This window comes from Nipponia nippon, unplaced genomic scaffold (genome assembly GCF_047370975.1).
Source record: "Nipponia nippon isolate SJK-2023a ecotype South Korea unplaced genomic scaffold, ASM4737097v1 scaffold_31, whole genome shotgun sequence".
NCBI lineage: Eukaryota > Metazoa > Chordata > Aves > Pelecaniformes > Threskiornithidae > Nipponia > Nipponia nippon.
In genome coordinates, this window is record NW_028262349.1 from 4156367 (window position 1) to 4180819 (window position 24453).

A 24453-nucleotide genomic window follows, 5' to 3' on the forward strand; every position below is an offset into this window, starting at 1 on the left:
GCCTGCTATTCTGGCTTTCAGAGGGAGCAGGTTAGGACTGGACAGAGTCTTGGCTCATCAAAACGTTGGCCTCCGCACCAAAACCCCTCATCCCACGCCGAGAACAGTCCGTAACGCCTGCAGCCACGCAACACCGAGCCACCCCACAGAGCCTGGGATACTGCGGGATGGTGCCCGGCATCCCCGCTAGCAGCAACAAGCACTCGGGTACCGTTCGCATCCCGAGGGCTGGAGCAGCAGTTGCCTTTCGCAACCAGCCCCTCCTAAACCAGCATTCCCTTCCAGCAGAGGATGGGGGAGAGGTCTGGGCCATCTCTGTACTCTGAGCGGTGTGAACGTGCCCTCATCGCAGCTGAAAGCGAGCTCTTCCAGACTAACAGGAGCTGGCACTCGAGCCGGCTCATCTAAAGAGTGTCCTGAACTGCGTGTCGTAACCTTTAGCCTTTTAATAAGCGGTGGTAAGTGGAGGGGATGGAAGGGGGAAGCAAACATGACAAGGAACTTGATAATAAGCTGATTCTGGAGAGGCTGCTTATTACATTGCTTCAAAATGTCATAAACAGAGAAGGCACCAGAGCCTTCCACTGATTAGGTTAAATTAATTTAAAACAGAAGCAAACACTGCTTGTCTAAGAGCTCTAGTTACCTGGAAACACAGATAAACCCCAAACACGTGTTTCAAGGGCAGCAGGCAGTATAGCTGGTCTTTTCAGAAACCTGGTCCTCATGGAAAAATACAAATTTGGAAATGGCTTTTATTAGCGATAGTTAATAATACACTGAAATACAAATATACACTCAGTCTTTAATCAGATTTCATGGAATCAAGTCAAGTAATAGATACACACACACACACGTGCATAATTGTTGTTTAACAGCAATTCACTAATCTTTGCTGTTTCTTTAAAAGCAACTTTCAGAGAGGCAGAAGAGAGCGAGGAATGTATCTGTGCTGGCTGTGTAATTTGGAGTTCCCTTAAGAGCCAGCTGAGACTGAAGAGCAGAAGCCGTGATGGTTTTATGTTGCTGGCAGCAGCCTGTGGACAAATCCCATGTCCACAGATCTCAGGCCTGAACATGGGCAAAGTAATGTTGTGAACCTCCCTCCTATACAAAAACCTGTCTTATTTTCTTTCTGGGTTAATAATGAACGCTCTCTAAGTGTCAAAAGCCAGGACTGGATTCCTTCAGATCTGAATGCATCCCTTCTGGTGCTCAGAAATGCAGGGGCCAGCACACAGCCTGTCGACTGCCATGCTGCATTTCACCTTCAGTCTCCCACAGACTTCACTGCCCAAGTCCCAGCTGTTTGCTCTTACGAAAAAGTCCAACAGCTTCCAGATTTCAAGCCTAGCACAACCGTGTCAACAAGTGCTTGACACCCCTTGTTTCCTTCCTCTTAACTAGCTAAATCTCGACTTCAGAAAAGTTTTGCTGCAATGATGGCAAATGATGCTACCCAAAAAACCCCACCTTGATCTCTGCTGAGCAGTAAGGAAGCTTTCACATCTGGAAGGAGGAATTAAGAGTCACACACTACGCTGTAATCCATGTCCAGGCCTTTCAGATACCGGCTGCAACATAGGCATTGGTGCTATCTGGCGAAAGCAAGCACACATTCTGGGCTCAAATTAATAATTTTCCCATATTTTATTTGAATGTGCACCGTAGGGGTTTCCCAGGACTGTGATTCAATAGGGGAAATACAGTGTCAAGCAGAAATCTGGCACAAAAGCATTTCGAAGGTTGCCTTCTAGGACAAAGCTTAAAGTTTCAATCGTCAACCAAACCAGAACATCTGGTTACTTGACCCCTGCGGTCTGTAGCTCTGCTTCTGCACGCTCCACAGACGATCCCAAGTACCTGAGTACAGCTAATCCTCCCCCGACTGAACTGGGCTCATTTTGGAACGAGGAACTGCAAACCTTGGTACTCGACCGAGTTTTTGCAAGACCTGCTTTTACAGCTTGTCCTATGGCAGAAAACTATGGAATATGTTACTTATTTTAAATTAATTGCAATGTATCAGCGTAGTTTAAACCTGTAAGTCCATCAGCCATCACTTTTTACTTGTTTAGACTAGGCAATCCTTTCAACGGTCTTAAGGCTAGCCAGCCTTTTGACAACTTAAGCGTGAAGTAGGAGATTTGCTGCAGTATTTCATTCTGATGCGGGGAGGCAGCAGCAGCTGTTTCCATCACGCCTATCTGCTGAACAGCACATACAGAAGGAACCGCTGCCAACACAGTCCAGTATATTGTTATTTATTTATATAGCACCATTCACAAGCATTGTGGTACTTAACAAAGTTAAGCAGAACAAGCCACAAACATAAACTGTGGCTGTTCGGAGAAGAGACAACTTCATCTCAGATTTTACAGCAGCAGCTGAGTCGGTGCTCCGGAGGTCTCCGGGAGAGATTCCACCATGGGGCAGACTGAAACATGGCACGAGGGGATGAACAAGGGGTCACGAGCGTCGGTGTTGCTGTGGGTTTGTACTGGGTGGTTTGAGAAGCCAAGTGGTCACTTTTCCCTCAAGAACTGAGTCACTTTTCCCTCTGCCTTTCTCTGAAAGGCAGAGGGAAAAGAAGTGGTCACCTTTCCCAAGAAAGTGGTCACAAGAAGCAGTCACTTTTCCCTCTAAGAGGCAGGTAGTGCCTGGGTGGGGAGGAGGAGGAGGAGAAGGAGGAGGAAGGCTTGTTTCCTTTCTCCTGACACTAAGGGCAAGTTTCTTTGTCTCTCTCAAACTGACTCCGCCATCCTTCCACCTGCACACAAGATGCTCTTCCAGGCTGCGCTAACTCGGCACGCTCCTGGGGAGCATTGCCCTGAACAGGGACTGGTGCTACTGGGAAGGAACCACCACGGAGTTGCGGGCTCTGCTCCCGCACTCCACAGAAAATGGGGTCTCGCCCTTTATGTGATGGTGCCACACCAAAATGTCCTCATGAGGATGTGCAAGCTTTTCTCACAAGAGTTTGGGATTTGCTTGTTGATGATTCTGCTTCTACACGTGCAGTAAAACTGCCCCGAGTTCAGAATCCGCATTGCCTAAGCGCATTTGCAAGCGCGCTCATCAGTCACAGGCGGGCACAGGGAGTCCCAAACCTAAACTCACAGTTGTTCAGTGGTTCCATTGCAGCATTCAGCGCCTGTTTCAGCAAGTAATGGGACAGAAGCAATTGCTTTCCAGACCAGTGCACTGCTACCAGTGAAGAGTGGGAATGAGCTGGGTTTTTTTTCCTGTGGAAATTTAAGGTTCATTCAGCTATCGGTGATGGGTACTGCAGACTCCAAATAGAAGACACAAACTATCTAGAGACGCGCAATTCTTCCTGGAAAGGCAAAGAAATGAGAAGGCTGCTTTAGATGCCCTAGAAACGCAGCTTGGGATTATGTATTTGAATATTCTGCACTTGGAGAAAGGCACTGCTGTATTTTTGGCAAGGACAGCAATAGGACGGACCGTATTTTAGATGAATGGGAGAAGATAAAGTCTTGCAAAAACCACACACCGTTCGCACTCTCCCAAAGAAAGAGAATTGACTGTTACCGAACTAGAATTAACCGAGTTATATCTTTTATCCAGGCAACAAATTCCTGTGGGCAGTATTTTTGGCCTGGAGACATGAGTGGGTGGCTTTCCGACAGACATCTCAGCCCACTAAACTTTCTGTCTGTAGTCTGGCCAGAGAAGGGTTCAGATAACACCTAGAAAACAATTTTTTAATCCATTCAGTAAATGGGCAAGGCAAAGCTGCAGTTTTAAAAGCTCATCCTCCGGCACTGTGCTGACGGATCAGGATTGTGCTTCCAGTCTATCAAGCCGACAGGGAAGATTTAAGTCCTTCTGAATCATTGTGGGGGGGTTAGCCCCGATTCTGAGCCTGCTTTGAGGGGTTACACGGTGCAGCCGACGAGCCCAAGCCCACGTGAAGTGAGGGAGAGGGAGGAAGAGGCCGATGCCGGGGGAGAGGATGCGGGGCCCACGCTGTTTTGGGGAGCAACAGCAGTTGCCAGGGGCGACGCGGTCCACTCCTGTGTCCAGGGTGCGTTGCCAGGCGACGCGGGGAGCGCTTCCCAAACCAAACATCCCCATCCCCGCTCCCCGCCCGCCCTCCCCGCCGCGAACGCGCACTAAATATGTCAGCGGGTATTTTCAGAAGCCCGGGAGGACTGACAAATAATTTCTTTGCTATAGTAACTGTGAGGGGGGGCAGGACTGGGGGGTTTGGTGCTTTGTTTTGGTTTTATTTTATTTAATTGTTAGTTCAGAATAAACGAATTAACAGGCTGGACAGTGTTCTTCAAAAGCAGATGCCCAGGAAAGGAACCTTTTTTTATTTTTCCTCTTTTTTTAAACGCTTATTTTTAAAAATATTAACCTCTTTTGGAGGCAGCAGTAACCAGGCATTACACAAACCCAGTTCACCGCGCATGGAAGCGCTGCCCGGCCAGAACTACCCCCAAACACCCAGTCCCTCCGCAAGCACTCTTTCAACTACCTTCCCCCCCCCCCCCCCCCCCATTTGTAGATTCCTAGAAGTTTCCCAGCAGAACTGTAGGTCCCTTTAAAGCAGGATTTAGCTTACTTAAAACAGGTTTGCTTTTCTTGGTGGTACCTATGAGTCCTGGGAGAGGTAGCCTGGCTGGGCAATAAGCTTTCAGAAGAGGGCGCGTGTGGTTTTTGAGCATCCTCAGATCTGATGAAGAGGAGAAACTCACCAGAAAGGTGTTTTCTTCTAGTTCCATAAACAGGGGAAACTAATTTAAATTCTCTACTTTGCATTTTTTACATTAAAATTTGAGGCAACTAATCATAAGCAAAAATTTATAAACACTCAGGGGATTTTAAGGGAGAGCTTGCTCTCTGCGGAAATAGAGACAGGCTTTTGCTGGGCTGGTGGAAGCGGATCATTGTCCCGGGCACAGCAGCATGATCTAAACCAGAAAAGTTCTGCTGTCCTTGCTAATCATCGTTAAGGCCGCAAGCTGCTGTCACAGGCTCCCAAATTCAATAGGAGCAGAATCTGGGCAGAATTTGTCCCTCCAACTTTTAAATCTAGGCATTGGCACCACGTCAGTTCACCTTCACAGTGATTAACGGTCAAGCTTGTTACTGAAGTTGGCGATTTCCAAGTGTGGGGTGCTTTCAGCGCGTCCTTCGCAGCAGGTTTCTCTGGCGCTGTCTGCCAACGGCACACTCCTCCCGGGCACTGCCGCAGAACCGCAGCAAGGCCTTCACTTCGCTGAGGCAGATGTCATGAAAAGCAGAAATCACTCATCCACTGGGTGAAAAACAAGAAGTCATAGTACTGGGCACTTTTTAAATACGGTCTTTAAAAAATTCTGTTCTTTATTGAAGGATTTTTTTTTCAAACTATTGCTGACCTCAGCCCCCAAACTACTCCTTGGTCTTCTAGCATTCGATTGCGTTTCTCTCTTGCATGAGAACGGTAGGCCCAGGAACATTTTGAAGGAAGCAGGGGATCTTTTTCTTGTGATGTTCAGAGTGGCATTCAAGAGAGAGCAGACACTCATGCAAGACAGCCAAGAGTTTGGCATAACTTGGCAACTTAAAAATGACAACTGAAAATTAAGAAATGTTATAACTTGAAGAATCTGCCCAGCGAATGGATAAAATACACGCCATTTGCAGCCATTTGAGGTGATCTGGTAGCATTTGCACTCAGTACAGAAAAAAGTAAACTCAAAATAAGCTCCTTTACTTAACAGTATCCTTGCCCACCCTACCTATTGCCTTAGGGTAGACTTCAGCACCAAAAGCTCCAAGCTGTGTGAAATATGGTTAAAAGATGCTTTAACATTGCAACGTTTGGCCAAGTAAAGGACTTCAAGAGATAATTCTGGCTAAGAGGAACGTCTCTGCCATGACAGCAGAAGCAGCACAGATGAACGTCACCAACCTCTTGATAACTCCGGTCTCACTCAAATGCCAGCCTGCGAGGGAAACCAAAACTCGCTGTCTAGACCCCCTCGCTCCTTGGTCCTTCCACCAAAATGACTAGAGTGATATCTTTGCTGGCATTGACCCAAGACCTATCAACTCATTTCAGAGTGTAAAAGAGGTGAGCTGCCCTGAAAGAGCCACTATTCTTATGCCTTATTAAGATGGACAAATTAAGTCCAAGATTCTTCTCATTCCATTCCTTTCTGCTAAGTGCCCTCATTCCTGCTTTAATATGCTAAAAAGTTACCGCTGGGATGAGGAAAATACATTAAAATTGAGAGCTGACACCTCTCTCATCTCAAGTGAGGATGCTGGTGGGGGGTTTTGGGGTTTCAGTAGCTGGAGTCCTGTTACTCCCACAGAGCTATGCTGACAAGGAAAAGGGTTTCGAGCTTTCCAACTGTTACTGGAAAAGTAAAAAGAACCACCCAATTTCAGAAAGTCACTATTTAAACAGTCAGCCTTCCTTATTTTTATCTCCTAGTGGTTTTTAATCCAACCTTATCCTTTGGGGAGTTTCTGGCCTATGGGAGAGGGGGCAGTTTATTTGCAATCATACAGCAGCTCAAGCCCCCCTTTTTTTCAAAGTATCTTTCTACATTTGCTTTCCAGAAAATGAAGTGTACATCCACTGCTTGCAGGAATGAGAGCAATGTTAGAAGCGTTAAGTGTGACTGCAGGAGCTATTTCCAGTCTATACAGCATTTACTGCCTGTGCTGAGCAGTATATTGAAGAGACCGTGAAATGCTAATGATCTCCAGACTGCTAGAGATACAGTCCTAAATAGAAGGAAAAAGTCGCTTTGAGAGATTTTTTTGCCCATTCCATCTCCAGAAACCATACAAAACTTTAACACCTCCCTTTGGCTAAAGCTTTCCAAGTTACACTTGAAAAACTGAAAAGGAAAAACAGATGGGGGTGGGGGAGTGGATAGAGATGATCCGACAGAGCTAAAATATCCATTAGTGGTAAATTCCACCATCTCCTCCCCCTCCCAAAAAAAAAAAAACAACGGACTGCATGGGTCAGATTCCACCCGCAAACCGAGAAACCAGCTCCAACCACATTCGCTCAGACAGCCCTTTTTATTCTCTTGCTTGTCTAACCGGCTGCTAGGCAACCCGAGCAGCATTGCTGCTCATATGCATTAAGTATTAACTATTATTTCATTCCTTCCCCCCTTCCTACAAAAAGGCAGCAACCTCAATTCATAGCAGACGGATCTTTTCTCAAAAGCAAAGGCTGGCTAAACTAAGCTGGAAACAGAGTTAAAGCCGTGTAAGGGTTGAGTACACCCAGTTTAGCTATAGGATGCTCTTGATGCAGGCGTTATGGGATGCATAGGATTTCCAGCACCCAGCATTAGCCACCTGCCCCAAGCACCCTCATTAGGGGCTGAAGCCCTCATTTTTGGTACACCAGGAGATGCAGCTACTCTGAGCCAACCTCTGGAGGTAACCGCCTCTGCGCTGCCTACGCAGGGAGTCTAAAATCCTGATTCCAGGTTAGGGCCCGGTGTGAAGCAGTGCGGACATCCCCGCTGCTCCTGCTGCGCCCAGCCCCTGAACGCCGAGAGGCGTCCCTTCGGAGGTGGGAACGCTCAGAAAGGCCCGGTTTTCCCAGGATGGGTCACACCGCCATAAAGCAGGGGAGACGGAGAGCAGAAAGGATGCAGCTGCCCTGCCCGAGGGCAAGCTAAGGTAGGATTTGAGACACTATACGGTGTGCAAGGCTTTCTGCTCCCCTCCCTCCTGCGAGCCAGTTCTGCAAGTAGCATCTCCATCTTTGCCAAAGGCAACTCTTCCAGCAATTTCAGTAGACGTTTTGCCTGAAGAAACAAAAATCAAAATTGGGACAGGACAAAAGAAGGCAGCAGCTGGCCGTGTTTAGAAATGGCTTCAGCTCAGAAAAGAAATTCAGGGACATATTCAGCTCCCCTTGAGAGCCTGGTCCCAAACTTTGGTGACACTCCTGTATCCAAAGCAATTACCAGAACAACCCTTTACAATAGAGGAGGAAGGTGCTGCTAAGGACAATAAGGCCTCAGGACAACAAATTTTTCACCTGCAGGAAGACTCCAAAGGCAGAAGGAGGACTGCACGCTGCTGCCCTGGGAGGAAAGGCTGCTGACAGGCAGAGCCCAGCACTCTTCCAACCCAGTGACATTTCTGAGTAATTACAAAACCTTAAGATCCATTATAATGTTAATTTGCTGGCTAGTTGTTGTAGAGAAGTGTAATTAGATGTTGTGTAGCTACGATGCAGACTGGAAGGAATGCTAAGAATGCCTCCACTTGCAAACTGAGGAGCAGCAGGAAGACCAAGAGCAGAGAGGAGCATCCACACACCTCTGGAGCCTGGGAAGGAGTCCGGATCCAGAGCAGGTCCTGCTCTCCGAAGGTCCTGGTACCAGATCCTCTCTTCAGATGCAGAAGGCTCTGCTGCCGTCAAAGCACAAGCTGCCAAGCAATGGCAATGTTCAGCCAAGACACCGGCTAGCAAGCAATGCGAAGGTCAGGCATGCTTTGCTTTACGTCTTTACACACTCCTCCTCTACGCACGCATCGGATCAGGGACTCGCAGGGTACCACTCTGTATCACACCTCACATTGCCACGTTCCAAACAAAGAAATTAGCATTTGCCTCAACTGAGAGCATCGTATTGATTTATGTCACCATCTTAATTCAAGTTCTCAGGCTAAATGTTTTGTCTAATACAGGCCAGCCAGAAAATATTTGTTTTTCAAATTATGAGACAATTCCTGGGTTGGGGCTGCACTTGTAAGCAACAACAGTGGGCTACAGCTGAGGATGACAAAACCTTTTAAAAATAAAACAAATCTCTTTCTACACAACGACTCTGCCCATGTCACAATTAAGAGAAGCAATAATTGTGGGGTTTGTTTTGTTTTGACACTAATCTCACAGCACATTTGGAACCAGAATCAGACATCATTTCATTTCTGAAACATACCTATTAAAAGGACTGCCAGATTTGATATAAATTTTCCTCCACAAAATAATTTGATTAAATGAAAACTAAATTGGAGTCCCTAAAGCTTTGTAACAATAAACTTCATGTAGCAGTTTTGTAATTTGCAGGTGGAAATACAGAAGAGTATTCATTTGCAGTCTAATGCAAGTACCTAGTTACTCTGCAAAATAATATTTTTAAGCTATCAATAGTACCTAAATTATTCAGGGATGGAAAAAAAAAAAATCCATCTCCTCTAGAAAGGAAAGCCATCAGCTGCCGAGAACAAAGTAACTACCCTCCTAAGGCCAAATAATCAGCAAAGCAAACACTAGTAGAAAAGTGCAGCACCATTAGCAAAGAGAAAAGTTTTCTAGGAAAAATCTTGCAGTCAAGAAGTGTTTTGTAACAGAGCGCATTTTATAGGATACAGCATTTTACAAAGGAGCAGAAAAGGCAGAGTGAGAAGCAATGTCCTAACCATCACCGTCTTCTCCTGGGTGACTGCAGGGGACAGCGAATTGACCCGACAAATAAAGCGAGTGACCGCAAGGCTCAGCGGTTGGGACACCTGCTTATTCTTTTTTTTTTTTTTCCATAGATATTTCAGCTGGCACCAGCCTGCCACACTTGTTCGCTCCGGCAGAGCTGAAATGGCAACAGCCCCCCCCAGACGGGGCAGGGGGTCTCTCCTGTGCCACTCCATCGCCGAAACAGCACACACTGCACTCTCGTGCTCGGCGCACCGCGACAACTTGCACGCTCTCGGTCCCTCGTCAGTCAGAGTGGCATGGATTTTAGTTCTTAAATCCTATGGATGAGATGGCGGTGGTGCGGGAGGAATCAGGCCTCTTCTGCCAGGTTCCTGGAGAGAGGTGGAACTCCCTCGGCCGCCCGGATGTTCGCGAATTAACACAAACAGCCTAATTAGCAGTTCAAGGATTAACAAAACTTGTTATTGTTATAAACAAGGTCAACCTCCCTCACAGTGACACCACAGCTGACTTTAGACTTTTGTATCAAAGCCGCAAAAACTGGGAACAGCTACTTTCTTTCTGGAAGAAGTAAGGAGATGTGAGGACGTTGTCCGAGCACCCGGACACCCGTGCCTCCAGGAGCACCAACTGAACACTGCGGTTTTAAGCACCCTCCAGAATTGCCTGCAGCATCGACCCATTCTGGTTTTTGCAAAAAGCACAGTGCAAGAAATACCGAGTTGCTCTGAACCGTCAGCGGCAGCTTTTCCCCCTTATTCAGCTGCAAAGAACAATGAAGATTTGTCATTGTATGAAGCAGAGGGAGCTCAGTCCGAGACATTAAGAGCCAAGACCCTGCTCCTCTGTGTGGGCTGCAAAGCTTTCAATGGATTTTTTCCATAAGAGAGATTGCATGGGTGGCTTGATTAAATCACCTCAAACTGATTCTCCTGTCTGAGCTGCGCAGCTTCAAAAGCATCAGAGGAATCAGCGTTCATACCTTCCAGCGGTATTGGGGATTCACTTTTTTTTTCTTTTTAAATTATGAGTTGTTTAGCTATCGACCCATTACTGCTCTAATTCTCCTTTCATTGACCGAATTGCATAAACCTGTCTTTAAAAAGAAAGCCAGAAGATACAAGCTAACACTAATCTTCCCATTCCATAGGGTAAATCTCCAATTTGCAACATTCTTCCCCAAGTAGACAAAGAAGGAAAAAAAAAAGACATTTATGAAGGGGAGAGAGGACAGGTCGAGGAGCATTAATTATGGATGGGTTTTGGCACTGTCAAATGAAACATCAGTTTATTCTGTTACTTGAAGTATTGGGACTGGGGTTTCTACAACAGCCATACTCGACCCTTTCCTACTCCCCGACTCACAGGTCTCTCATGGGCTATGATCTGTAGGTATTTATGAGTCAAACGTGCTTCAAACAACTCAAAGCATTTTAGAACAAGCTTCCAGTACCTCTGGAGAGCCTCAGTTCAGCAGGTAGCCAGTAAAGACCATTGCACTGCCAATTTTGAAAGCAGAATGATTTGTTCTCTTAAAAAACAGTTAACCTTTTCAGTGGCTCCTTCATTTACCGAGAAGAGATTCGGGTGGGGAATAGAGGGAAGAGTTTCTTCAGTGCAGCCAGATGGAATTCCAAAACCAGATAGTTTAGCCAGGGAGCTAAGGGGAAGATGTCAAAACATGCTTTCCATTAACGTAATAGCAGAAAACACAACTGGTTTAAAATACTATATACAAACAATTACTGTTCAGCTAACAGAACCTTTGCCAATGCGAGTGATTTTACAACCATAGTTAGTTTAAACCAACAGTGACAGAGTTGTAAGTCAGCAATATGGTATTTTATTCTTAAATATTTGCTTGGGATGCTACTTGACATCAGACTTCAGTCAAAATAAACTTGAGCAAATGATATGTTAAATGATCCCATCTGCCTGTTTCAAAGGCAAAAAAGTAGATTTTGTTAACCCTGAATTTCCAGTTCAATCTTCCACAGCAGAAGGGTCAGCTTCTGTTCTTATTTAGCACATTGTAAATCAAAAGTGAATGGGTTTAGGTCAGTGGTATAGGTCAGAGCAGTACATACAATCAAGACATTAACAGCAGCTTTTAAAAATCAAGTACGACATTAATTTTCTTAGTGGAGAAGTTCTACTTTCTGCAGATGGAGGGGAAAAAAGAAAACACCATCATCTTGTCTGCATCTGCACTTAGGTTGCTCAGGCAGAAAGCACTCCAGTAGAAATAATGCACATTGTTCGGCTGAGCATTCATGCAAGATTTTTTTTTTTCTCCCACAATCACTATATGCCAAAAAAGTCAGCTAGCTCACCCTCCAACACCGACGTGAAGCTACAGAGGGATCTTGCAAAGATACGAGTCAAGAAATGGACTCAAAGAAGTACTGCAAGCAGTTTCTGTTAAGTTCACAAGAGACGTTGTCTGTAGTAGAGAGGCGGTTACAGCAAGGATGCCAGAAGCCATTTGCAAAGAGGGAATAAAAAAAGAAGGAAAGAAAAAAAAAATTGTGTTTACAGCCTTGCTTCCAGTTTCACAAGTGTGTGCAAACGTGTGTCCAAGGGAGAACGGTGTTTGCACTTCTGCAGTGGGAAAACAGCCACTGTTGTTATAAACTTATAAAATGGCATCAGTACAGAGATTAGTTTACCTTCCAAAATAGGTTTTCGCCACACAATTGTCTCAAAGCAATAACGCAGTCAACTCGCTGCACCCAGCTGAGGATGATTTCTGGGGGGTGGAGAGGGGGGCAGAGTTTTAAAATTAAAATCCTCTGTTATTACATTATTGGACCGTATTATTGCATACCTTCTTTATCTGATCAACATATGCTACTGCTGATTTGGGGAAAAAAATCATACTTCCAGGGAACAGACAGTAACTCAACCCTTAACTTTCTGATGCAAGAAAAGTAGTAAAATTTTCATAAACCTGATAGAGAAAAAGGTATAAAAATTATTGCATAGAGGTCACAGGCTATCAGTTCTCACCAACTTTCAATTCACTATTAGCCTAGGATGGCTATAAGCCAGAAGAGTAAAGTAGAAATTAATCCACAGACAATTTACTTTTCTCCAGCAGAAATATTGCATAATATTCTGGCTAATCATGTAATTCAACCCTCATATATGAAGAAAGCAGTTAGAAATCAGGAGATGCATTCAAAATGTTCACTGTGGAACATTTTGTTGTCCAACTTCAGAATATAAATTCAACCAAGTAGCTGCCAAAATGAAAGCTATCACAAAAATTCCTTATTGATAGACTAAGAGGAGACTCATCACTAAAGTATTAAGTAATTCTTCGGGGAACGTGAGTAAGAATTGCAATGTATGATGTATTAATTTAGTTATTTGGTGGCATTTAAGAAAAAAGCTTGAGTGTTAGGGACATGAGGTTAGAATACAGCTGGAAAAATTCAATCCACAACATAAATTGTCTCTTGAAACCTGCAAAGAGAGGGAGTGTCACTGAAACCATCCTGTGTTCCTCATCGGGTGCTGCAAACAGACCAACAAGGAACAACAGAGTTTAGCTTGTTTATAGCTCATCTTCCCAAATATTTTTCTTCCAAATTTCACTTTTTGAGGGCACTCTACATGTGTGTTCACTTGGATTGTAAAACAGCCTGGGGAACGATACTGGAGTCACTTCAGCAAGAAATCCCCAATCTCTCTTTTTCCCCCAAAGCATTTATCTAATTAAATAATTTCTCCGGGGGCTGGTTGGTTGTTTTCCTTCTCTCAGTTTTTCAGGTCCAAACCATGGCTCTGAGCATGGTTTCTGCATCTTCACCAGCGAGCACTCTGCAAGACTGCCAGCGCTCTGAAGGAGGGAGAGCAAACTGGGGGAGGAAAATCCACCCAGTAGGCGCTTCTCCTGGAGAACCATTCCCGTGCACATCCCGGGGAGCAAAGAGAAGCCAGCAAACGCGTCAAGTGCTTCTCTTAAGAGGACAGAGAGCAGCCAGAGCCGTGCAGCACCCATCCCCGCTCTCAGTATCCGGAGGGCAAAAGGCAAGAGTCTCTGCACAAAGTATCCTGAGAGGGCATGAAGCAGAGCGATAATCATAGAATCATTTAGCTTTGAAAAGACCTTTAATAATGACACCATCAAAAATAAAAAAGTGATTTTGATCAGTGAGTAAAGCAGCAATCACTTGAGGATTTCAAAGCACTTTACAAATATTAATCCTTACAAGTCTACCCATCTCAACCTTCTGGCTCCTGGAAAAAAGGCAGGTATTGAATTTTTCCCTAATGGAAAATGGAAATGAAAGCACAGGGCAAACAAAGCAGGGTTGCCCAAACAGACTCAGAAGTACCAATAGATGTGGATTCTGGATCAGAAAAAGATGGGACTTGCTAGATCAGACTAATTTATGCCTCAGAGCACAGCCCTGCAGGAGAGTCCACGGTGGCACGGAAACCCCAGTGAGGACTGGGTCCAGAGGCAAGGAGGTGCATCCGAAATGTGGAATAAACAGCCTTCAGCATGGTGTACTCTTGGAACTACACTCTATCATAATGTGTATATACATGTATGCATACAAGTATATTTTTACATATGTGTGTGTGTATATCTATAAAAAAAATAAAATATACATGTATCTCCACATACACAAGTATAGATATAGCCCCAGGGCCTGCAAGAAGACACAGAGAGATTTTACTGTGACAGGCACACCCTCAGATGTTTTGATATTAAAATGTCTCCTTTCAGTCCCCATCAAGGAAGTAACGATTAGTGCTTTTTACAAATGAGATATGAAGACAGAGCTTGCACCGTACGTGGAGCTAAAGACAAAGCACATTTCCCTATAGGGCAACAGTAGGGGACTTAAAAATTCCTGAGCATTACGAGAAGGCGGATCATGTTTTTATGAGTGATTGCATCCACGAAAAAGATGCAGAAAAGTACTCGGTCCACAGTTTGTATTTAGGAGAGACTTACCCTGCCATCCACTACCCGGCTCAGCTGTAATCCACCATGACAATAGATACAGTGGAATAAATAGAAAGGCACGGCCTGGCCCATACTTGTGTATGCTGTGTCCTCACGCCGCGTTAAGGATCAGAATACCGACTCCCAAAAACCAACTCTAAAAATTAGGCATTTGTAGTTTGTTTGTAGCACCAACGCGATAGCTCGCACATCATGCATTTCTGCCGTGAAGGCACAGGACGGTGTTTGCTCTCGGCAAAGTTGCTCTCTAAAAGGGTTACGTATCTTAAATAGCCTAAAGAGCCTTTATTTGCAGGCACATCGGGCTCTTCCCTAGTAACGAAAGGCTGTGGCGACAGCCCTTCCCAACAGTACGGAGATGACGCAGCAGCAGCTGATGAGGCACCACACTGGAATGTCTTGGATGGGGACTGCAGAGGAGGTTTCTGTGACGGATAAAACACGTTGCCAGCCCAAAATAATTAACCCCCATCTCTGGCGTAAGACAATCTTTGCTCTGCCTGTCCCATGAAACCAGTCAGCACTTTAGGGCAGAGACCGGCCCCCCTGCACTGCTGCACTGCACCCAGGATAACAGATTATCAGGGTATGTTGGGGCTTCCTGGCACTGTAACAGCTCAAACATTCATGTTTTTTAACTGATATTAGATAACAAGTCTGAAAGAAGCTATTTCTACTCAGAGCCTCTCCTTAAGAAAGATTAAATAATGAACTGACTCAAAATTTCAGTAGCCAGGTAAACCTCCAGGAACACATCGTTTATTAAATGTTACAGAAGTGTTGACTGCATTTTTTATCTAAAACCACCCTGGGGTGTTTGTTTGTTTTGGTGTTGTTTTTTTAAAAAGATTTTTAAGTTCTGCGCAGCATCTAGATTGGGAAGAATGAAAACGTGGAAAACAGCAGTGGTAAGAATCAAAAAGCACTTTTGCTGCTCCAGTATAATTTGAAACACGAATTACCTGGCTTCCAGCTCCTTACCTTACACAATTATCTCTCATGGTTGCAGCATCCAAGACAATTCTCTGAAATTTAAATAAGTCCATTTATTAGCACAGCAAGCAGCAGTTCTAACCTTCTAAGTGCTTCCTGCCTGCCAGCGGCTCCTATCTGGTGAATATTATCTGATCACAGTGCTGGGAGCAACCTTATGGAACCTACCATAATAAACGCTATTCCTGAAGGAAAACGTTGACACCAACAGGTCTTCAGGCTAAGCCACGAGTAGGAGCAGCCTTTGCTTTTGCAATGCCTAGGTCAAGTCAGAGTGCTGCAGGTTGTCAGCCTCAGCAGGTGAATGTAACAGAGCTGGTGCCTAAAACATGAAGGGTGAATTTTGTGTTTGTTTGGGGGAAGGTAATTAATATAGAAAAATCCGCATTATGAGTTCAAACAACTGTGGAGGACGGGTAGCCTGCAGGCAAGCCCCAGTTTCTTCAAGGGTTTTAGGCCCTAGGTGAGGGATATTTCACTTTCCTGGAGGGTGCAAGTCTTCTGAACAATGGTGCACATCCATCATATTAAGAAGAATAAATATTTGCTAGGAACAAGAAAGCTCTGAAGATTAGCTTGGTGACCAGAAGCCATTATTTCTCTTATTATCTGTACCTGTTAAAGAAAAATTTCCTCCCGTGACTGGTCATTTAAAGTAATGAATATTTGAAAAGATCTGCATTTCATCTTCTTTTGGGGGGAAGGGGTGGGGGATTAAACAGCACATAAAATATTTTGTTTAAATGCAAGGACTGAAGATAAGTTAGGCAGAACTAGTCCATGTGCACTTATTCACATATACCCCCACATTTCACAGCCCAGAGATGGATTTCAAGTTGTTTTTTTGACTGTACCATCCAAGACAGCTCGGGGGAGGAGAAAGAAGGAGAAAGATATCCTCGCGCAGACCAGCGAGGCGACAACACTGACAAACCGTGTACCTACAACACACAGAGATCGCTCTTATCTCAGAACTTGCTTCCTCACAGCTTTCTGCAAGCTTCATCTTATCAGAAGCTATGCACAAATTCTCTTTACTGCCCAAACAAGAACACAGCCTGGGTAAGAGAAGATACAAGACTACTGCCTGCTTGCCAGAAAGGCGCCAGATCTGGCTGAACCAACTGGAATATCCAGCTCTGTGCAGAATCTGGCCGTCAGCCTCCTTTCCCATGAGCATCCCTTCGCTGCATGGAGATGGGCCATTTGTCCACCTCATCACACGCATCTCCAGACGCCTCCTTTTGCTTCCCTTCTCCAACAGCAGCCTCGGTTGCAGCAGACTGGAAAGGTTTGGCCGAGCAGTGAAGAACAGGCACGCTTGCCCGCGGGAGGCAGCGATACACGGCTTGGCAAGGACAGGCTGCCTTCTCCACCCGTCTCAGCAAAGCCCTGCTTTGTCCAGGTGGAGACTCAGTTCTGTCCTCAGACACTGGTGAAACCCTCTGCCACCACAGCCATGGGGCGAGGAATGCCATTTGCCCGTGCCTTGTTAACCAGTCCCACAGCCTTGTTTACACACTGAGTAGAGGATGCTTAAGACTAGTGAAATTGTCCAACACCAGCCAGTAAACCCATCCTAGGCACAAGAAGCACTAATCCAACCCACACATCAGCAAGCAGCGGTTCAGCTGCTCAGGATCAGATCTTGGAGAAAGTCAAGCAGGGAAAAGAAAGAAAAAGGCCTTTTCACTGGAGCTGATTAGAGCTCCACTGCATCAGCATCCAGTCCTGCGAGCAACAAAACATGGGAAATCCTTTGTGCAAATGCTACCATCGGATGCAACACGCTCAGATCATCTGGACCATGCCATTCTAGAAGACATAGGCATCCACCGTAAATAACCCTTCCAAATCAAGCAAATAGAGCAACTTCAACCAACGTTGTATTCAGGCCATCACTGCATCACAGCGTAGGGCTGCTGGATGTCTATACATGATAAAAATTAAAATTAAATGCTCAGTGCCCTGGTTTCTCCAATCACTGTAGCACTGTTTTAGGAAAAAAAAAAAAGTCCTTGTAAAGTGTCCCACTGTCTACCTGCTCAGCTACACAAAGGCAGGCTAGTCTAACTCAAAGACTCATAAAACAGTATATTTGCTACTCGAGACAGACCAGCAGAACAGGATCATTACAGGCAGTTGCTTTGCTATTTCACACACAACATCAGAATTTTCTTTACACTCCCAATCATGCTTGTAAACAGGAAGATTTAAGTTCCTCCTACAATGTTGCCTCATCTAGCACAGGTAGGGGTATTACCTCTAGCACAAGGTTCCTTTTTCTAAAACCGACTGAACTCCCAGCATCCCAGATCTCATCCCTGGTGGAAGGTAAGAAATAGAATAACTAATAGAATTCCCAAAAGAAGGTGAATGTTTGATCAGCTGTGTGTTAAGCCAGAAATTATCCAGAATAGTTCCAGGGTTGTCATGGTGGCAATAGGTTCTTAAGCTGATACTAAAGAATAGTCTCACAATGACTAGGTGGCAGCTAAGGAAATTGCTTATTAGGTTGTTTGCTTATTATCATTCCACCCGCGCCTTTTCCTTTTTCTCTTCTTCCCCTGATGTTTCTTGTCAGTCTTACCTAGCGACATCTCCAAAAGAAGGAGCATCCTTAATTACGGGCTTAGTTCAGCGGGGCCTCTGCCTTGTGTTAACCTCGAAGAACCACCAACCACGTAATCCCAGCCAAACTCCTGAGTAACGGGTGCATCACCGCTTAGATTCAGCACTGATTTCATCCTAGTACTTCCAAATGAGTTAGGCACTTACAAAACTCAGCTATGGAGGCAGAACCATCTTTCTTCACACCCAGATTCACTCACACCATGTGGACTTTACAAGGATAACATCCCTGCCAAGGGGACATGCACGTGTTTGCAGCACACCTCTGCTGGTGCGTACGAGCACGGGTTCAGTTCCGGATGGGAAAGGCAAAATGCGTACTCCAAAGCTGTATGGGAGAAAAGTAAATCCAGCCATGAACCTTTTCTCTAGAAGGGATGGGGAAAATATAATTTCACATGCAAGCATCTCCATCTGTGTGCGACACCAGGAGCCACTTGGTGGCTAAGAGAGGAGGCAGCAGGACTGGAGGCAGGTCTGCTGCTCCTGCCCCAAACCCTGGAGCTTGCTGCCGCGTACCACAGTACAACCCAAATCCTTTCCTATAAGGGAGCTGAGCAGGCAACATTTTGGAAACCCTGACCCACACTGTGGATTTCTCACAGCAGAACAGCATCAGCTGGCAAGGGCACAGAAAGGAAACACACCCCTTCGGCACCATGGAGCTACGGTAGCAAAATTTACGGCATAGATGCAGCAAGCAATGGAAAAGTGCTTTTGTCAGCGCAGCCTGGGCTGCCTCAAGAGACGCAACAGGACAATTCCTGAAGAGCAGGTGCTGATCTCCATGGAGAGACGCTGCCACACGAATCTTGGAGATGGTGGCATTCAGAGAAGACTTCTTGCCTCCTGCTTTCGCTTTGTTTCTGGTTATGTTCTGCATTTTCTTTGTAAGGACTAGAGACTTCGTAAAAACTAGAGATGGCCTGAAGAAGTCCGAGCCTGAAGTCACTCTGCCACAGAAGACAGGGACGTGTCTCAAACTGCTGGTCTTCATCATAGCGTACACACAGGTACCTGCTGTCGTTTGTCCTCATACACATCCAGATATTCCTGCACATAAAGCCAGAGAAGAACCACCTCAAACAGAAAAAATATGGTTTGTGGAGACTGGAAAGTCATAATATGCATCAATGAACTAAATGACGCAGCAGTGAGGAATATCGCTGCAGTCAATGCAATTACTTCTTCTGTCAATTTCTTGCCAGAGACACTGAGGATTTCCTTCAGCAGAGTATTGATCTGTGACAAGAACACAAAGAATCTAACTTTTTTTTTTTGCATTTGCTTTATATGAAGTCATTGGCACAGCATTCTGTGACCCCTGTTTCTTTGAAGGCAACTTGCAACGTTCAATTGTTAAACTCTTTCAAAGCTTCATTGCTACGACACGTTTGTACTCTATGTTGAGACTTCTTCGGCATTTATTAAGCTCAGAAAAATAAATTCTTAATTTCTTAAGAGAAATGTAATTTAGGAAAAAAGCAAGCCTATCACCTGCCTTTAAATTACTTTTCAAATGCCTTCATTTGGCATTTCTACAGCTCTTAACTCCTGTGTAATACCAGATCAACGAAATAAAACAGTTTATAAAGTTCTGTTCGGGGCGACTCTGGCTTCTGTTGCAATTTAAAATTCTCCTTGTAAATTTAATGCCGGATAGATACTGCCTAACCCCCCAGTGTCGTAAGTAAGAAAGAACATCATCAGAAGAGGAAGATTTTCACATTCATTGACATGAAATCACATGTCTATGCATCACTAAGTATTGTTTTAACAAGTCAGCTGAATTACACAAATGTAAACTTTTCTACTCCTCCTGTTTTAGCTGGGTGAAATGCAGACATAGCCATCGTTCATAAAAACATGACCCAAAGCTGAAGGTGGGTTTGTTTTACCTTTCCTTTCCCCCCTAACTGGAAAGGGTTTGTGTACTGATGTGCCCTGAAATAATTTCCTCTATTTTTTCTGTGTTAAGAAAAGTGATTTTCTGTAGGTAGCGCCCTGTATGAAAAGATTCCTCTTTGTTCGGTGTATTAATGGGTACACGGCTTGCGTTGAAGAAATGTTTTGTTGTCTGTTTATGTATTTATGGCATAATTAGTTCATCTGCTACTTAGATGGAAACAGCCTAACGTGAGAAAGCCAGCACATTCTTAGACAATAAGGTGGATTTGCGAATGTTTGAACACAGGAATAAAGAACTGCCAGTCCAAATAAGACAAAATACCGAGTCTCAAAGCGCAGATTACAGAAAGAAACCTTGCATATGTTTCAGATATCAGAAACATAATCCCGGATCACCGAGCTGCATGCGCTGACACAGGGGGAGGCTGGGCACTCCTCTCTGCAGCACCCACGGCAAGCCCTGGCACGCTGGGCCGGGCAGCGCTTTGCTCCAGCTGGCGGGCATCCAGGCGTTAACTGCGCCGGCATTTGTTTCGAGGGAGGGAAAGAGGGGAAAACTTGGTTTAAATATAACTCGGCAGCCTCCAGCAGAAACTTTGGCTGAGAAGCCGAGCGGTAAGATACGCCTGTTGAATCAGCACTGCCCTCCCTACGCTGTGACCCTGCACGCCGCAGGACGCTTTTAGCTCTAGAGTACTAAAACCGAACAAGGAAAATATGCTAGAATATGTTAAAACAGCTATGTTTACAGGCCTGTATTAAAAGCGAAAACACGTTGTGATTAAACATAACAGCTGTCAATGCTCTGAGGTGTTACAAGCATGAGACTATTTAAAGACAATGACTGGCGCCATCTATTTTACTGCGATCGAGCTAGGAAAAGCTACGGTTATTAACCGCTGACTGAGGCTTTACATTTATGGCAGCCCTGAAGAAGTTGTCACAGAAGAGGGTAACAAGTACAGAGGTGACTTTTAGTGGCAATGACTGCTCTCAGCTGGAGAATTTACCCCAGCAGATAGCCAGGACACACAACATCAGTGGCACTGGCTGCTCCTGTCTTCAACAATTATGGCCTTAAATTACCATTTCGGATTTACACATGCAAAAATATACAGAAAGCGTATTTTTAATGTACCTTCACGCACATAACACGTGATTTAACAGCTACTCTCTCTAGATCGCACTCCGCCTTAAGTCTTGAGATGGGCGATCCCTTCCCTCCCTCCCACCCCTGCTGCGTGGGACTCAACGGGACACGTGGTGCCAAGTCCCTTGATGAAGATGGGCCTCCATTTATAAGCCAAACCTACAAAATTTATAAGCCAAACCTACAAAATGCTCTTTGGGAGGGCAGATCTGATGCTAAGGGAGAATTTGCTGCACTGGGCCATAGCCATGGCACCCAGCGAGTTGCCTGCACATCTTCCACCCTCTCCGGTTGCTGTAGCACAGCGTTGGGATCTCGCGCTTGCTCGGACCCTTCCGCAGCAAACCGAGCTGGCGTGCAGGGCCCCAGGACAGGGACACGGTACTATGAGAGGAATTCATGAGATGCAAATGACACAGCAGGGAAATGCAAAGCAGGGACTGCCTGTGGGAGCCCCATGTGAAGTCTGAGGGACCTGGCTCTTGCATTCCACTGTGGCAGCGGATGCTCTTCTCACCATCCACGAATGCCCTGGGATCATTCCCGCTTTGCAGAAAGCAAGCGGGGACAAAGAAATTCCAGTTGTCAACCCCTCGCTTGCTTTTGTGCGCGCTTTCACCCTTAAGGCCAAGATCCTGCAGTTACCTGAGAACCCAGATTCTGTTTGAAAAGATGATATTTCCAAACCTTGCTGGTACGGGAACAGCTTTGAGAACATGGACTCTTAAAGGCTTAAAATAAAAAAAAAAAAACAGAGCATGCCCACATCTGTATATGCTGAAAAGCAAATGCAAAACATCTCACAAAATTCAAATAAATTTCACGTCCCTTGGGACAGCAACATTGAGAGGTAAAGCACCAGTTGGATGTGTTGGGTTTTTTAAAATATGAACTAAGATTTTTCAAAATGAAACAATAAGCGTCACTGTCGGAGCCACTGCATCCCAGTCCCCATGTCAGATATCCAACACCCACAATTTTGTCCTAGAAGCGTGGTTTTTTCCCTCACCTGACTCCAGCCATCTAGAAATCAAACTTTGCTCATCCTAGACTCCCTCAACAGAGGAAGATACCTTCAGAGGCTGATTCAACACATCTTGAAATAGGTGACCATCCGAGGGCCTTCCGAGACGCCTTCCCTTCCACAGACTGCTTTCCACTAGACGTATAACTTTAAAATAAAACCTGAGATAAAACTGAATTCATCTTAAACTGACTGAAGCAAACTCACATCAAAAAGTCAAACAGCAGAGGCACAGAAGGAACCCCAGTCTTCGGGAGCTTAAGGCTTATATTTTGAGACTAATTTTTTCTCTTTTTTTAAGCCAGCAATTACTCTCTATTCTCACATGATTTGTAACAGAGATGGAGTTGGAAAGCTTGGGCAGCAGCAGATGAAAAAAGCCTTGACTAACAAATGAATCTGAAGCTGAGCATGGTCAGTTTAAGGATATTCCAAGCCCACAAACATAAAGTAAATTTTTTAAAAGTATTCTTTATTCCACTTTGCTCTTTAATTAGTAAGACTTGCTTCTTTCAATAGCAAAACGAAAAAAAGACTTTAGAGTAGCATCTAAGTCAAAGAATGGAAAGATTTAATCAGACTGCAGGAACTCACGCTTGAAATAGGCGCATACACAAAATCCTGCTTTAACAGGAGATGAGTCTTGTTTCACAACATACTTTATTCAAAACAAACAGGAGAAACCAAGTCGAGAATAGACGGCAGATGCTTAAAAATAGGTCTTATTGCAATTTTCGCTCGTTTCTAAGACCAACAAGAAAGCAAGCGCTGGGATTTCAGAGCTCTGGCAAACTAAAGGGATGAGTTGGAGTTGCAATCGAGCCCCCACCCCCTGTAAGAGCAGGAGGAGCGCCCGGGGGAAAGCGGAGGCAACGCAAGAGGTATGCAAGCTTCTGAACAAGGCGGCCGAGGGGCTGCCCGCCCGGCGCCCCCTCTTCCCAACTCTCACCGGGCACTTGCAAGAGCGGAGCCGGGGCGGCCCGGGGCTGTAGGAGCCGGGGGCTGTAGCAGCCGAGGTTTGTTCCGAACCAAGGCTGATGCTCAGAGCGGGGAGCTCAAGGAAAATAAAAAACCGAGCCGGGGAGAAGTTGGTTGCGGCGGGAGCTGCTGCCCGCTCCGCCGCGGGAGGGACGCGGTCCCCCCGCCGGGCCACGCCGCCGGCGAGCGGACGGTTTCGATTCCCGTTGCCGGGGCAGGGCGCGGAGCCGGGACCGTCGCGCTGCGGGCGGTGCCCCCGGGCAGCGGCACCGCGGGAGGAGCGGGGGCGTCGCTTTCCCCCCCCCAACTTTCCGGGGGCGGCGCGGGGAGCGCCCTCAGCCCCGGGGCGGCACCGAGGGGCGGCGGACCCTGGGGAAACGCTCCGAGGCGCGAAGCCTGCGGCCGGGGCGGAGGGCCGGACTCGGGGCGGGGGGGGGGGGGGGGGGCGGGTGTCCCCGCGTCCGCTGCCGCCCCCCGCCTCACAGACCCCCGCGGAGGCCGCGAAGCGCCTCGCCCCCCCCCCCCATCCACCCCGCCGCGGGCCCCCTCAGCGGGCGGGACCCCCAGCGGGCGGGACCCCCGCGGCCGGGCCTGCTACCCCCCCCCCCGCTCACCTGCCCTCCCCGCCGGGCGCCGCGAGCTGCGCTGGGCTCCGGCCGCCGGGGCCGCGCGTTGCTCCCGTTGGCAAGTAACAGTCTCCAGGGCTACGGTCACTATGGCGCCTGGCGCCGGGTCTCGAAGCAACTGTTGCTACCCTCTCCCTGTACGTCACCGCCCGGCCCCGCCCACCCCGCCGCGGGGCGCCGGCAGCGGTTGGTGCGACGGTTGTCTGTCGTCGGAGAGGCGGGACGACGGCGGGGATGGGCCAATGGCGGAGGGGAAGGGGCGGGGCGGAGAGTTGGCGGGCGCTTTGGCGCTTCAGCGGGGAGGGAGGGGGGGGCGTGGGGCCGGCGTGGGCCGGTGCGGGCCCGCCCCGGGCACGGGTGGGCGGCGGGGAGGCCGTGGGGGGCCGGGGGGGAGAGGGCTGGCCGGGGGGCGGCACGGCGGGGCACAAAGCAGCTGTGAGCTCCGCGCTTTGATACCGGGGGGGGGAAAAAAAAAGTTGATATTTCCACTATTAAATATTAATATTTAATATTAAATATTAAGAAGTTCCCGTTGGCTCCTGAGCAGCGGCACAAATCCGGCCCGCACACGGGCGGGTTCGTGGTTCCTCCGTTTTGCCGCTGGTTTCTTCCTACCTGAGCTCCCCGTGACATCAAACCGTTTCCATAGCGACGGGCCGTGACGTCACAGCCAGCAAAGGGGAGGGGACAGGGATGGGAGCTGATGGAGAAACAGGG

The 24453-nt window shown here is 46.6% G+C and overlaps 1 protein-coding gene across 6 annotated transcripts in view; it reads right to left on the bottom strand.

The window, feature by feature from the left end:
* Positions 1–23876, bottom strand: part of RFX2 (regulatory factor X2) — a 61168-nt gene extending 37292 nt beyond the window's left edge. For 2 of the 6 annotated variants that reach the window (XM_087769099.1, XM_087769098.1), the window contains exon 1: positions 23725–23876. The gene's annotated coding sequence lies outside the window, so the exon portion shown is untranslated. Of the gene's footprint in view, positions 1–8322; positions 8414–14414; positions 14862–15407; positions 15452–15587; positions 15742–23724 lie in introns of those variants that run through there. The other 4 variants (XM_087769100.1, XM_087769101.1, XM_087769102.1 and 1 more) reach the window with 4 other exon arrangements.
* Between the last annotated feature and the right edge of the window lie 577 nt (positions 23877–24453).